Source organism: Dioscorea cayenensis, chromosome 17, assembly GCF_009730915.1.
Source record: "Dioscorea cayenensis subsp. rotundata cultivar TDr96_F1 chromosome 17, TDr96_F1_v2_PseudoChromosome.rev07_lg8_w22 25.fasta, whole genome shotgun sequence".
Lineage (NCBI taxonomy): Eukaryota > Viridiplantae > Streptophyta > Magnoliopsida > Dioscoreales > Dioscoreaceae > Dioscorea > Dioscorea cayenensis.
Window position 1 is genome coordinate 18270046 of NC_052487.1, and position 12732 is coordinate 18282777.

At 32.1% G+C, this 12732-nt stretch overlaps 1 long non-coding RNA gene across 4 annotated transcripts; it reads left to right on the forward strand.

The window, feature by feature from the left end:
- The first annotated feature begins 1975 nt into the window (after positions 1-1975).
- On the forward strand, positions 1976-11846 carry LOC120280886. 4 transcript variants are annotated; one of them, XR_005542430.1, is made up of 11 exons: positions 1976-2075; positions 2145-2271; positions 5759-5871; positions 6272-6406; positions 8082-8135; positions 9867-10157; positions 10247-10491; positions 10591-10791; positions 10874-10963; positions 11209-11517; positions 11715-11846. It is a non-coding gene; the product is annotated as an uncharacterized LOC120280886 (long non-coding RNA). The 4 variants fall into 4 exon arrangements; XR_005542433.1 differs by having other exon boundaries at positions 10393-10491; XR_005542432.1 differs by having other exon boundaries at positions 1992-2075; positions 2198-2271.
- The last annotated feature ends 886 nt before the right edge of the window (positions 11847-12732 follow it).

A 12732-nucleotide genomic window follows, 5' to 3' on the forward strand; every position in this document is an offset into this window, starting at 1 on the left:
TCAGTTGGAAGAGTCGATCTCTGCTGTTAGATGTTATATTCAGTCTTTAGGACCCCTCCCGGAAGGAGCACGTTTCGTACGAGCATGAGGATGCTGCCGGTTAGTTTCCACCTACCTTGACGAGTTGTTGTTCTAAGAGGAGTCCTTCTCTTCTCTTAGAATCCTAGGTCTCGTCCTGTCTTTTGTGTGTGTTTTTTTTTGTTTTTGTTTTTGTTTTTGTTTTTGTCTTTTTGTATTTGGTTTTTTCTCTATAATGTATTTGTGATTTATTCACTTATAAAAAAAACATGTATAAATAAGCATTTTTTACATTTTTATTCATTCTTCTTCAATTTAAATTTTCTTGCCCTAAAAAAACTTGTTTTTTTCCTATAGGTTAAAATATTTATATTTTTTTATTAAGTTCTTAATTCATTTGTGGAAGTATAGTCAAAACAAAAGATAAGAAGTAATTTGCTAAATAATTAATATTTAGTTAATTGAGAAACATGTTACAGATCAAAAGAGTAATTAAACACAATTTCACAAAGAAAAGAACATGCATGCACACTTAAATGATAATTTGAAGATGGTAATTAAGACCAAGTGTGATCATAATTATCGATATAGCTAGCCTTTGTGGTCAAATAGGTTTTTAACCAAAATCTCTCACATAAACAATAAAACAAATTAGAGATTAATTAATTATATAATAATTAACATATTCACAATGAATAGTTTAATCTATTCATTTTAGTAGTACTTGTTAAGATGTGTCAATTGGTTAATACTTAATACCCCTCTAAACATATAGTAATAAGCATGATATATTAAACTAAGAAAAATCTTCCTTTTTTTCTTTGGAGTTAATATTATTTCATTAGAGAACACCTTTCAAATGCCATACTTAATTAAGAGTTTAATATGTGCTAATCATTTTATAAATTATTATAAACGAATTATTTAATCCTGAAATAAAAACAATATAAACCTCTTTTAAACACCAACCAAACAAATACTGATACTATGAATAAGAACAAATAAAAGATTATTAAGAAGAGAAAGAAATATACACTAAATAACAAAATATAGCCGTACTTTGAAGCTACACACAATGGATGGATCTGACCTACATGCATAGTCTGAAGGTATGGCACAATGTCACTTCAAGTCAGTATGGGTATTAGTGAAAATTAAGTATGTCTTGAATATAAGAGGTTATGGTTTGCATGACGCTATGTATTGGCATTTGGTGACGGTTTATTCCCTGTGTTTTTTAAAAAAACTTGTCAATTTTTTAGGTTAAGATGAGCGGCTAAACAGTTAAAAAAGATTGAACGTATATAAATCTTGATAAAGCAAGTGAGGTTAGAATCTGCATATATATATATATATATATGAGGATATATCATTTGTCTACGTTCACAGATTTGTAATATGTAAACGTTGATATTGGCCGTTGGATTAATCCAATCCGGACACTCGCTCTATTCACGACGATAACTCGTATACTATTTATAAAGCACGATGAAAAAGTGGGATCTACGGTATTTTTTAATTTGAACCATCCAATCAATTTTAGCACAGTAACTGAATCAATCGTAGTCGTCCAACCCTATTAAAATTACTGTACATCATTTGCGGACGTTCGTAACGTCCGCAGATGATGTTTGATATATATATATATATATATAAATGTTGAGATTATCTGCCCACAACTATTCCTCACATAGAAATATGCCATTATGATTTAAACTCTAATATAAAAAAAAAATAGTCACATTAGTTGTATTTCTCATAATAATAATAAAAAAACCATCAATTTTTATCATTTGGCCGGCGCTTTTGTTTGCAAAACGTCCCAAAAATACTTGGCGGAAGCTAAAGAGGAAAGAAAGATTATTTGCGGCATGTTTTTTTGTAAAAAGACGCCGGCAAGAATATTAGAATAAAAATATATGTGTGTCAAAAAATTTTAAATTAATTTTTATAATCTAAAAATTCCTACTAAAGTTCCTTCCTCTTCGCCGAAACCTCATCGCTAACCCTAAAAAATTTTCTCCAAATCGAAGCTAATTTCTGGTCAGAATCTCAAGGTTAGATCTTGCTCTTCAATGTAGATCAATGGCGAATTTGGTCTTTGAATCGGGTTTTTATTGTGTTAGGGTTTTGGTCCTCCAATCGCCTGTCTGAGCTTCGTTTCCTTCTTCTCCAGCAGAAAATCGGCAGTGGTGGACTTCGACGTCGCTGTCTTCGTCTTTCTTCTCCCTCGCCATCAAGCCTTACTTGCTGGTATACTCCTATCTCTCTCTCTATTGGTGAAGATTTTGAAAAATTGAGCTGGTTTTTGTGGTTTTTATTCTGTTTATCTCACTATGGAGCTGCGCCTTTTTGTTTGAGATTATAGTGTGGATGAATATCTAGGTCTATTTATTTCAGTTTGCTGTTTTTTAAGTTAAAAATTGCTCTTTGGTGGCGTTGGTGCTGCTTAATTTCTTTATATATGTATCATGAATGGTTTTCAGGATAATTTGATGATGAATTAGTCTACTATTAGATGTTTCTTGTGAATTGTTCAGGAGTTAGAATTGTGAAAATATAGTTTGGAAACATAAATTTTATGTTTATGTATGTAAATGCATGAAAGATTATCTGTAAACCAAAATTAAATGAATGAGACAAAGAAAGTAGACATAGAATATTTAATAAATAGACATACTCATGAATTTCTTCATTGAAACCATTCTATTGATGTGCAAGCAGAGCCTTCTGTTTGCTACTTCATCAGTGGAAAAGGCTGAAAACTGTTGGTGGACCAAAAAGTTATCAGTGATTATGTTCACTTAAATACTAAATATAACAATTCATTTTATACCAAATTCTTTGATCAAGAAGTGCATATTATAATGGCTCTGCCATTGTTGAGCTTTAAAGTCTGTGCAACTAACATGAGAAGAAAATTCATAAGCTGGTTGAAGAACATTAATGAATTTAATGCATGGAATTGAGATAAATTCTATGGACTTCAAAGACAGATCGGGTTTGTGTACTAAATTAAGTTTTTCAAGAATAGTACTTAAATGGTTCAAAGATAAGATTTGGATGTGCTAGTTAATGAACTTAAAATGAATCACTTCCTAACTGAGCTGTGATCATGCACTTTTCATGGCAAGTCTTGTGAAACTGTATGCATAGTTGACATGGCTAGTAGTTATGTTTATGAAACATAAAATTTATGAAGTATAGGGGAAAAATCATTGTTAGATCATTGTGATTCTCTTTTTGTTTTTCCTTTTTCAGTGGCAAAACTTGTTTTGTCCACACATTGTTCATGCTTTCCAAGTTTAAAGTGATACCCAATCATGTGAATTTTTTGTTTAATGTTTATTTATTATTATGTATGTCTTATTTTAATATCAGACAATGTTTAGTGGAGTGAACTTCTTTAATGATTCATGTGAGAACTTGATTAGTATTCATTATTTGTAATTATGATCATAAGCAAGTTAGTTTAGTTTAAGAGGCTTCATTAATGGATCCCATAGACATAAATAGGATTTGTCCTTCCAAAAATCGGAAGTAAGAAACAAGTGGAATATCCCTATTAAATGGTGATTAAATTTGTCTTCAAAGCTGGATATGAGAAACATGCAGAGGAAATGGTGAATTGCATGAAGAAAGGAGCATGCAACTGCCTATAATTGCTCAGTTGATACTTGGGAAGGCAGGCAAAACAGCGATAAGAGGACCTCTATATCCTACTGCTTTCTGCAAACCTAAAAGAAAAATGCGATCATCAAAGCAACAGTTCTATGATCTATAAAAATATTAAGAGCCATTTTTATCCCTGTATCAATGATTCAGCATTTACCAAAAACAATCAGGAACAAACTTCAAGCAGCACATATTCCTACAAATTTTGCCATTTCCACTCTCCAGACAATGAAAGAACAACTAAAAAATTAAGATACTTAATATAATAGATAAGGCTCCTTAGTATTCTTGTTTCTTTATTCTAAGAAAAACCTGAGATTAGAAGCAATATATTCACTAAATTTCATCAAGCAAATTAAAATGAAGCACCCTTGTTGACCTCGAATCAATTAGAATGGGGCTGCATTAATGTTGGAGGTATTACAAAAGATTAAGACCATAGAAAATTGAACATGAATCACAAATAATGAAACCTCTAACTTATAATCCTGCCCAGATGTGCAAATATTCTGCCCAGATCTGAGAACTTGATTAGTATTCATTATTTGAGATCAGAGGTAGTTGATTATAAGCTAAATCTGAATACAAATTTGATGCATAATTGGGCATGCTCTGGGACCTCCCTGAGTTTGCAGTTTATGAAATTTTCTTGTTGTTCCTATTTGGATGCATTTTTTTCAATCTATTTATTATGTGGTTGCTGTGGTTTTGATTTTACTTCTTGTAAGTGTTCAAAAATACATGTACTAATCTAGGAAAAGCGACAGTATAGCATAATTCTTTGTACTTTTATATTTTTAAATAATTTGAGCTTTCTTATAGATGATATTTTGCTTTGAAAATAATCACTCAATTTATTCTAAAATTACTTTGCATGTTGATTTGTGGTGTTTCTAAATATTTCGTCAAACCTAGTTCGCATTCATTCATGATGAGTTGAAATTCCTGGAGTAGAGAGATAAATAGAATTGACCATTAATTCTTCATCGGATGATGCTATTGTCCTTTTGATTTGAGAGATTTTCTATGGCTGCTCTTTTGATTTGAGTGATGATATATATATATATATATATATATATATTTCAACTTCCATTTTCTAGTGTGTTAAGATTAAGTAGAAAAGAAAAGGAAAATAAAGGATAAAACTTGTCAAATTTTATTTATGTGTACATAATTAGTATCTTTTGCTTTCAAAAGTATGCCCCTTTTAGAACAATTAAACTTAAATGCAAGTTATCATGTTGATGAATTTTATTTTCAGTTGGTTTACATATCATTGAAAAGGAATTTGATAACGTATTTGTAAGGTTCAAATAAATCACTTGCACAATCATAGCATTGCTAAACGGGCTAAAAATTATCGACTAAAACCTTTTTCCATAGCAGAATTTTTTTGAAGACAATATTGAAGCACTAGTTTATCATGATAATTTTCATTTGCAAACCTTTATGTTGCTTGATGATCTTCAGTTCTGATAAGTAAATGAATTAAATCCTGATTTATAGTTTCATGAGCTTTTATTTAATTGTTCAAATTATGCCTCCCTCTCTCTCTCAGGTCACATATGGAATTCTTGACTTTTTCACAGTTACAATTAAATTAATTTTTTGTGAAGAAGAAGAGAACATTTCAAGCTCAATTGAAGAACACAAAGCCATTAACATTGTGCAAGTTTCCAAAACCTTCTCAAGTTATTATTGTTTAAACTTGTTGCATTATTAAGATATTTATATTTCTAAAAGTATAAGTAAATTCAGAGGTTGAAGGCATCGATACTCTTGCTTCTACTCAAGTTGTTATATGTGAAGAAAACAATAGTCTAAAACATCAGAATTTCCGTACTTTCATATTGATTTCACATTTCTGCTCTTATTAATTACCTCAATGCATATATATTAGATATTTAGCTTTATATATATATATATATGGCCCTCCACATATATGGAATAGGCTCTTAATTAGCACTTATTTTTCTTAGTTTGGACCAAGTTTGATTTCCTTTCTATCAAACATTGTCCAAACAAATGAAAACAAAGGGATTTGAAGGCGCTTGTAACTTTGCAGGAGAATAAGGGTTGCAATTGGAGAAAAAGGATTGCACTTCGGTTCATTCAGTTGCAAAATTGGTGTAGTCTATGAACTGTCTCTTGATCTTAGATGTGCCCTTCCTCACAAATGTACGTGTAACTTAGGCGAAGGTATTTTTAAGTAATCGTAAAATATCTCCTATTGGTCAGGTGTAAAATTCACTTATATTTCATCTGTGTTATTATGAACCTGTCTCTGAAGATTTGCAGGATTTATTTGTTTGATTCTCAAGGACATGTCTTAAGTTGAATTTTCCTTTTTTATTTCATGCTTTCCTTTTGGTAAACCTCCCATGAATGTTTTTCTAACAATGATTATATTTGGTTGAATTATTAAAATTTCCATTGAACCTTTGTTGTAGTCATACCTAAAATAGTTTCTTTTCTTCATAATGTCTTTTTCCCTAACAGTAGTATTGCATGTGCCATACATTTTTTTCATCCAATGCATTCGCTTATCTTTTCATCCAAGGCTTTTCTTTGGCAACAGATCCAAATTGGCAATTCACCTGTGTATAAAATTGAAAGGAAGCTAGGAAAAGGGGGTTTTGGGCAAGTTTATGTTGGTTGGCGTATGTCACCTGCTAACTCAAATGATAGAATACCTGGCACTAATGCTATAGAGGTTTGTGTGATTTCTGCACATATTCACACCCCTATCTTTTCAACATTACTAAATTTCAATTTTCAAGATGACATTGATTCTCATTGACAATTTTAGGATTTGGTTCTTTTTTATGCATAAACTGTTGGTTCATAAACTGTTGGTTCTATTTATGAAGTCATTGAAGTGTATAAGAAAAATAGAGAACTTTTATTCATAAATTGTTGATTCTCAATCGATTGTGCACAAACTTTTATCATAAATCCTCGCCAAAACTGCAGATCTTTGGTTAGATTTGGAGAGAGTGGGAGGATGCGAACAAGAAAAAAAAGGAAGAAATCATAAAATTAGAGGTTTTTTTTTTTTCCGTTTTTTACTGCACTGAATTTGATCCTCTTCTATGACACTGATGTGGTGTTTGATTGATCTTGGAAATTTTCTTCTATGACATTGACTATGGTGTTTGATTTGAATATTACTATATTTCTGTTTTCAACTTGACATTGAATATTACTATATTTCTATTTTTAAATGTTCATGCAAGTCTTTTTCTTTATTTAAACTATTGGATTTAATTCTTTTCATTCTTATGTGAATTTTTATGACTGATGCTATTTAATGATCTTACCCAAGTCAGCGATATTAAAGCAATCCCTACTAACACATGGTGAATAACTACACTGTTTTCGTAGAAGTTTAGGTTTATTATTAAATATTTTAATAGAACATACACACATAAATAACATTGACTGAAAATAATGTGTTAAATTAAAATGAATAATTTTTAGATGAACTATGATATAATTTATGAGAATCTAATTAATTTTTTAATATATTAAAGAAAAATTGGATAAGAGTTGGATGCATAAATCAAGATTGAGTTAAGAATATCTTGACGGAGTTGAAGAATTTCTCAATTTTTGCATTTGATAACTCGAGTCAAGATGATATGATTGTATGCCCTTGTATAAAGTGTGTGAATATTCATTGGCAGAACACTAAGGGACAATGACCTTGACCATAGGCTCACATGATGGTGGAGGCCCATGCTCTTGTGATACTCCGCTAACTTTACTTATAGTACCTTAATTAAAAAAAGCAACTAGTTATTGACACTTTAATTAGTATTCTCTTCACATCTCCTTCTTTGTTTCCCATTCACATTGCATCTTGACAATTGCCAATTATTTTTAATTATATATATATATATATATATATCTCAGGAATTGAATTAGAATCCATTTATGTTTGTTTGGATTATAATCTGAATAATAAAAACCTGGATAATTAATTGTTCATTGCCATTGGGAGTGGGAAACATAGCACATGCCATTCAAACTTCAAAGGTCCCTCCAACCACAGCTTTGGCATCATATTTGATCTAACATCTTAAAGATTATTTGTTGCACAATATCTGAAACCAAATTTTTTAATGAAGAAGACTACTTATGGGAGTGGTCCTGTGCATGTCTAAAATGGCAGAATGAACTTTGATGGAAAGCTAGATTCATTTTTACAGCAAAGAGAAAGCATGCTCTGAGGCTTCTTATCCATTTTTTCCAATTTTCATTAAAAGAAACGGTTTTTACAGTGAAGAGAAATCCCATAAGACCTTTGTTCTTTTCTGATACAGAGAAATAAGCGGTGTTGTTCATCATCCCTTGCATTTAAAAGTTGTTTTTTTTTTCCTCCTCAGGCTTTAAGCTCAGCTAATAGCTGGTAGAAGGAGGAGGACAAGGATCAGCGAGAGGTAAAGATATTACTTTCATCTCTTTTATGCATTAATTGGCTGGTACATCAGAGTTGAAGTAAGGTTGAGTTCAAGTGGTGCTTGGCCTAAAGAGAAAGTGGTCCTTTTTGGTAATCACCTAGCATTTTATATTTCTCTTTGTATAGAAGAGATGAAAACACAGATATTTTTTTCATGGTTTAAGCTCATCTAGATGCTGTTTGAAGTTAGGAGATGGAATGGTGTTGCCTTCATCTCTTTTCTATGTTTGTCATCTGGTAATTCAGATTTATTTTTTTTATTTTTATAATTTTGTCTAGGCTGGTGATTCATTTGAAGCCATGAGAGGGATTTTTGTTTTGCTTGTTTTTCTGATTGCCACTAGAGCTTCTTGGAGGGTGCTCAAAGATAGGTAAGTTTCTGATCTAGGCATTGGGTTTTCAGTTAAGTGGAAATGATGATAATTGAGCAAAATTTATTAATGATAAAGAAACAGTTCATAGAGTACAAATCAAATTGACAGGCCAGGATGTGTGCCTGCATGCTTAATACATATTGGGCCTCATTCAACTGGCCTATGAATAAGAAGACAAGGCTGGATTCAGTCTTGTGAAGCTATAGCTGACAGATGAAATGTTTGTTTCTTATTGTTACTGTCCCATGGAAAAAGGGGGAAAAAATAAATGCCTTTTTGTAGAATGATTGTGTGAGAAAAAACTAACTTATACAGCTAATTTATACTCACCCCAACATAAGGCTTTTGAGGGTGCTTTGGCAGCAAACTTCCATTAATTTAGGCTTTTACATTGCGCCGATGTGGATGAATTATGGAGCTGTTTCTTTGTTAATTAATTAGCACATCATGTACTGTGTCCTGGCTATAAGTATGACAATACTATTGCAATATAATACAACGCATTATAGCTCAGTCTGGAACTTATAAATTTTATAAATTTAGTGAGTGATTGATTGTTATATGATGTGAGTTTATTCCTTTTGAAAGCTTTTGTAAGCATGATGTGATTGATTTATTTACCTAGTAGGGGACAACTTTAGACCAATGAAATAGTATGATAAGCCATCATTCTTGTTGATTCAACCCAACTCATATGCCTTGTGAAATAAAAATTGTAATGATTTACCGGTTATATAAGATATTATAACAATACTGATGATTTTGCCTTATAGAATATGGTCATCCTCTGAACTTGTCCAACAATACTATCAAAATTAAGAATGGTGATGTAGCAAACAGTATTACCAGTACATGATTGCCTTTCTATTAAATCCATTCCTAGCCCACTTGCTTCATGTGCCGCTTATGTTTGATGTGTCTCATTATAAAGCATTGCTTGTCTTGTACAAATTTACAAGAGATTTTCTTAACAAAAACCTAACCAAAAGCTTTAACAGCTTAAGCCATGCTCTCAGAGTTGAAAACTAAAAGATCTTGACAATAAGCAACTCTAGTGAGTTCTAAACATTCATGTACTGTCAACTTGGAGACGTATAGCTTTTAAAGTTTTCAAAATAGGTTTGTGACATCAAAAGGTGTGGGTGATTAAAGCTATAATTGTCATGCATAATTCTTAAAACTTCCTATCTGCATGTTTGCTACATGCTTGAATTGATCTGGTATAAAAATAAAATTAATTTTGAGTTTTTGTATGTTGCAAAGAACATATGTGATATACTTTTTTTTTCATGCTTTAATCAGTCACATATTTATTTTGAGTTTTTTGTATGATGCAGAAAACATCAAGTTACTGGAATTAAAATTGAAGGACATGAAAATGATCCGGTCTGACACCACTACTAATGATGCTACTTCGAACGATGGCACCACTACCAATGATGCTACTTCAAGTGATGATCCTGACGAATCTGATCCATTACCTGATCCATTTCCTGCTGCTCGGCCTTGCTGCTCAATTCATTCATCTTCAGTTGATTCAAATCACAATGAGGAAGATGCAAACCGAGACAATGGCAACATATTGGAAAATGCGGAAGTCGTCACTGAAGCAGTTAATGTAAATACAGGTAATTTGTGATCTTGAATTTCAACTTTAGCTTTTTGATAAGTCAGTGAAGATATTCTAATTATCTAGTGGGTACATCAATAATTATAGTTGATAGCACGGGACGGCACACGAAAAAAAGCCAAACTTTGAAGGAGTTGTGGGCATTACCCCAAGAGGAGAGAGTTTTGGTTAGTGCAAACTGTCTGGGGCAACCAATTGGGACCTGAGGCACAACTATTTTTTTCAGTTTTTAGGTATGCTTGCTCGATCTAGTCAGAGAATTGGCGTTCAATATGAGAGTTGGCATGAAGTGCCAAAAACATTGAAAGGAGGAATTGTTAAACTTCATTGAGGTATTAACACATACTTAAATTTGTGTTATTATTACAATCCAATAAATGTTATTAGGGTTATAATACTAAACTCAAATTATCTATGATGTTCACAAACAGTTGCGGTTTGTTCTTGATATTCCGAAAGACTATGTGCTTAAGTCTTTTGGGAAAAAATGGAAAGACTACAAATATGATTTGAAAAAACGACATTTCAAAATAGAAGATGGACTGCAGGCGAACAAAGAAAAGCATCCAGAAGGGACCATTAGATGGCAGTGGGAAGAGTTAGTTGATTTTTGGTATTCGAAGAAAGGGGAGGTTAGGATAATTTTTTTTTTTCTTGTCATTAAAATTATGATTTCTTATTTATGTATCATTTAATATACATGTCATTATACAGGAATCAGAAGTTGGGATTGCATCTAGAAAGCAACAAAAATATACACACACCTCTGGTTTGAAACGTTTTGCAAGAAAAGAAAAAGAAAGGGTAAGAAATTGTGATGTCTTTCAAGATCCAATGTTCCTTGCTTTTTAAATTTTTGGAGGATTTGCTATACGGTTAAACTTTGTTGTTTTAAAATTTTCAAAACAACTTATACAAAAAAAGGATGAATTTCATGTGAATGTAGAAACTCAGAAAATTATAGTTGTAATTATTTCTTCAATATTCTTCATTCTAGTTGTTTCTTTTGAAATCACATAATGGTTAAAAGCTTTTTTCCTTGCACGCAGGAAAAGACAAATGAAAAATTTGTTGACAGGGAAGGGGAAATGGTTGAAACTCAAGTAGGACTTGGATTGGATCCAATGGCTACGAACTATTGCAGATATTCAAGTAGCCGCAACACCACAGCATCAAGCAATCATTTAACTGAGTGCAGAGATCAATTACATCAAATGGAGCAGAGAATCCAACAACTGGAAGAAGAACGTGAGCGAGAACGCGTTCAGTACAAGATTCTTGTTACGTTCTTGCAAAATCAGTTCCCTGGAGCTAATTTTCCCTTTCCTGACATAGGTGGCCCAACTTCACAATCTCAGGTATTTCAAACTTGTAAATTATTATTGTCTTCATTTCTATATGCTAAACATTTAATTCTAATTATAGAATCAATCTACTGGACCTGAGATCCCTGAGACTAATATATGCTACTTCTACTTCATGATCTCAAGTAATTGGAAATTAAAATATTATTGTATTTATGACTATTGTTTAATATTTTAAATTATAATTGCAGAAACCGTCTCCAGGCTCTCAGTGATGGCACTTCCAGTAGTTTGGAGGCTGGAGACATGTTTTTGTTTTTGTTTTTGTTTTTGTGATGGATGAACTATGAATGGTGATGGTATATGAAGGTTTTTTTTCATAATTTTGTGTCATGGTTGGTAATAACTTGTGGTTGCGCATGATGTTCATGATTTTTAAATTGGTTTCGTCTCATATATTTGAATGGTTTATTATTTATCGGTTTATGTTTATTTTTAGTTCAAATGATGAATTCAGGCTTACGAGGGGTTAGGCAAAAAAATGTGTAAAAATTAAAGTAGTGTTAAGAATATATATGTTATAAATGTAAAGATAGTAACAAGAATAGAGAGCCAGAGTATTTACCAAAAACCCAAAAATCCTGAATAATTAAGTTGTTCTTCTTCTTTCTTCTTTTCTTTCTCTTCTCTATATCTTCCAAAGTATACAAAATAAAGGGGTATTTATAGCGTTACAAGAGTTGAATGAACGGCCAGGATTGATTCGATCCGACGGTCCAAAATACCCTGGTTGGTGGAATAATGTGATCGTGACGTGCTACTCACATGTACCATGGCATTCTACTGATGTCTCAGAAGTTCTGTAGTAATGCCGTACAGCTACAATGTGGAATGCTACATGATGGGGCATCCATTAAAAATATTTGTTTATAACACTCCCCCTTGGATGCCTACGACCAAAGGATATGCCTCGTTAAAACCTTGCTAGGAAAAACCCGATGGGATAAAAACCTCGCTAAGGAAAAAAAGAGTACACTATCCTCGCACATTTGAGGAGTTCTTGCCTCATTAAAAACCTTGCATCGGAAAAAGCCATTGGGACAAAAACCTTGGCAAATGGAAAAAGAGTAGTCTCCTCAAATAAATAACTTTTTAACTTATATCAGAAAGTACTTACATCCTTAAGTCTTCTCATCCCGATTTTGTATATAAGTCTTTGGTGAATGCACTTAGGAAGTGATTTTTGTGAATAGATCGACTTGATTCTCA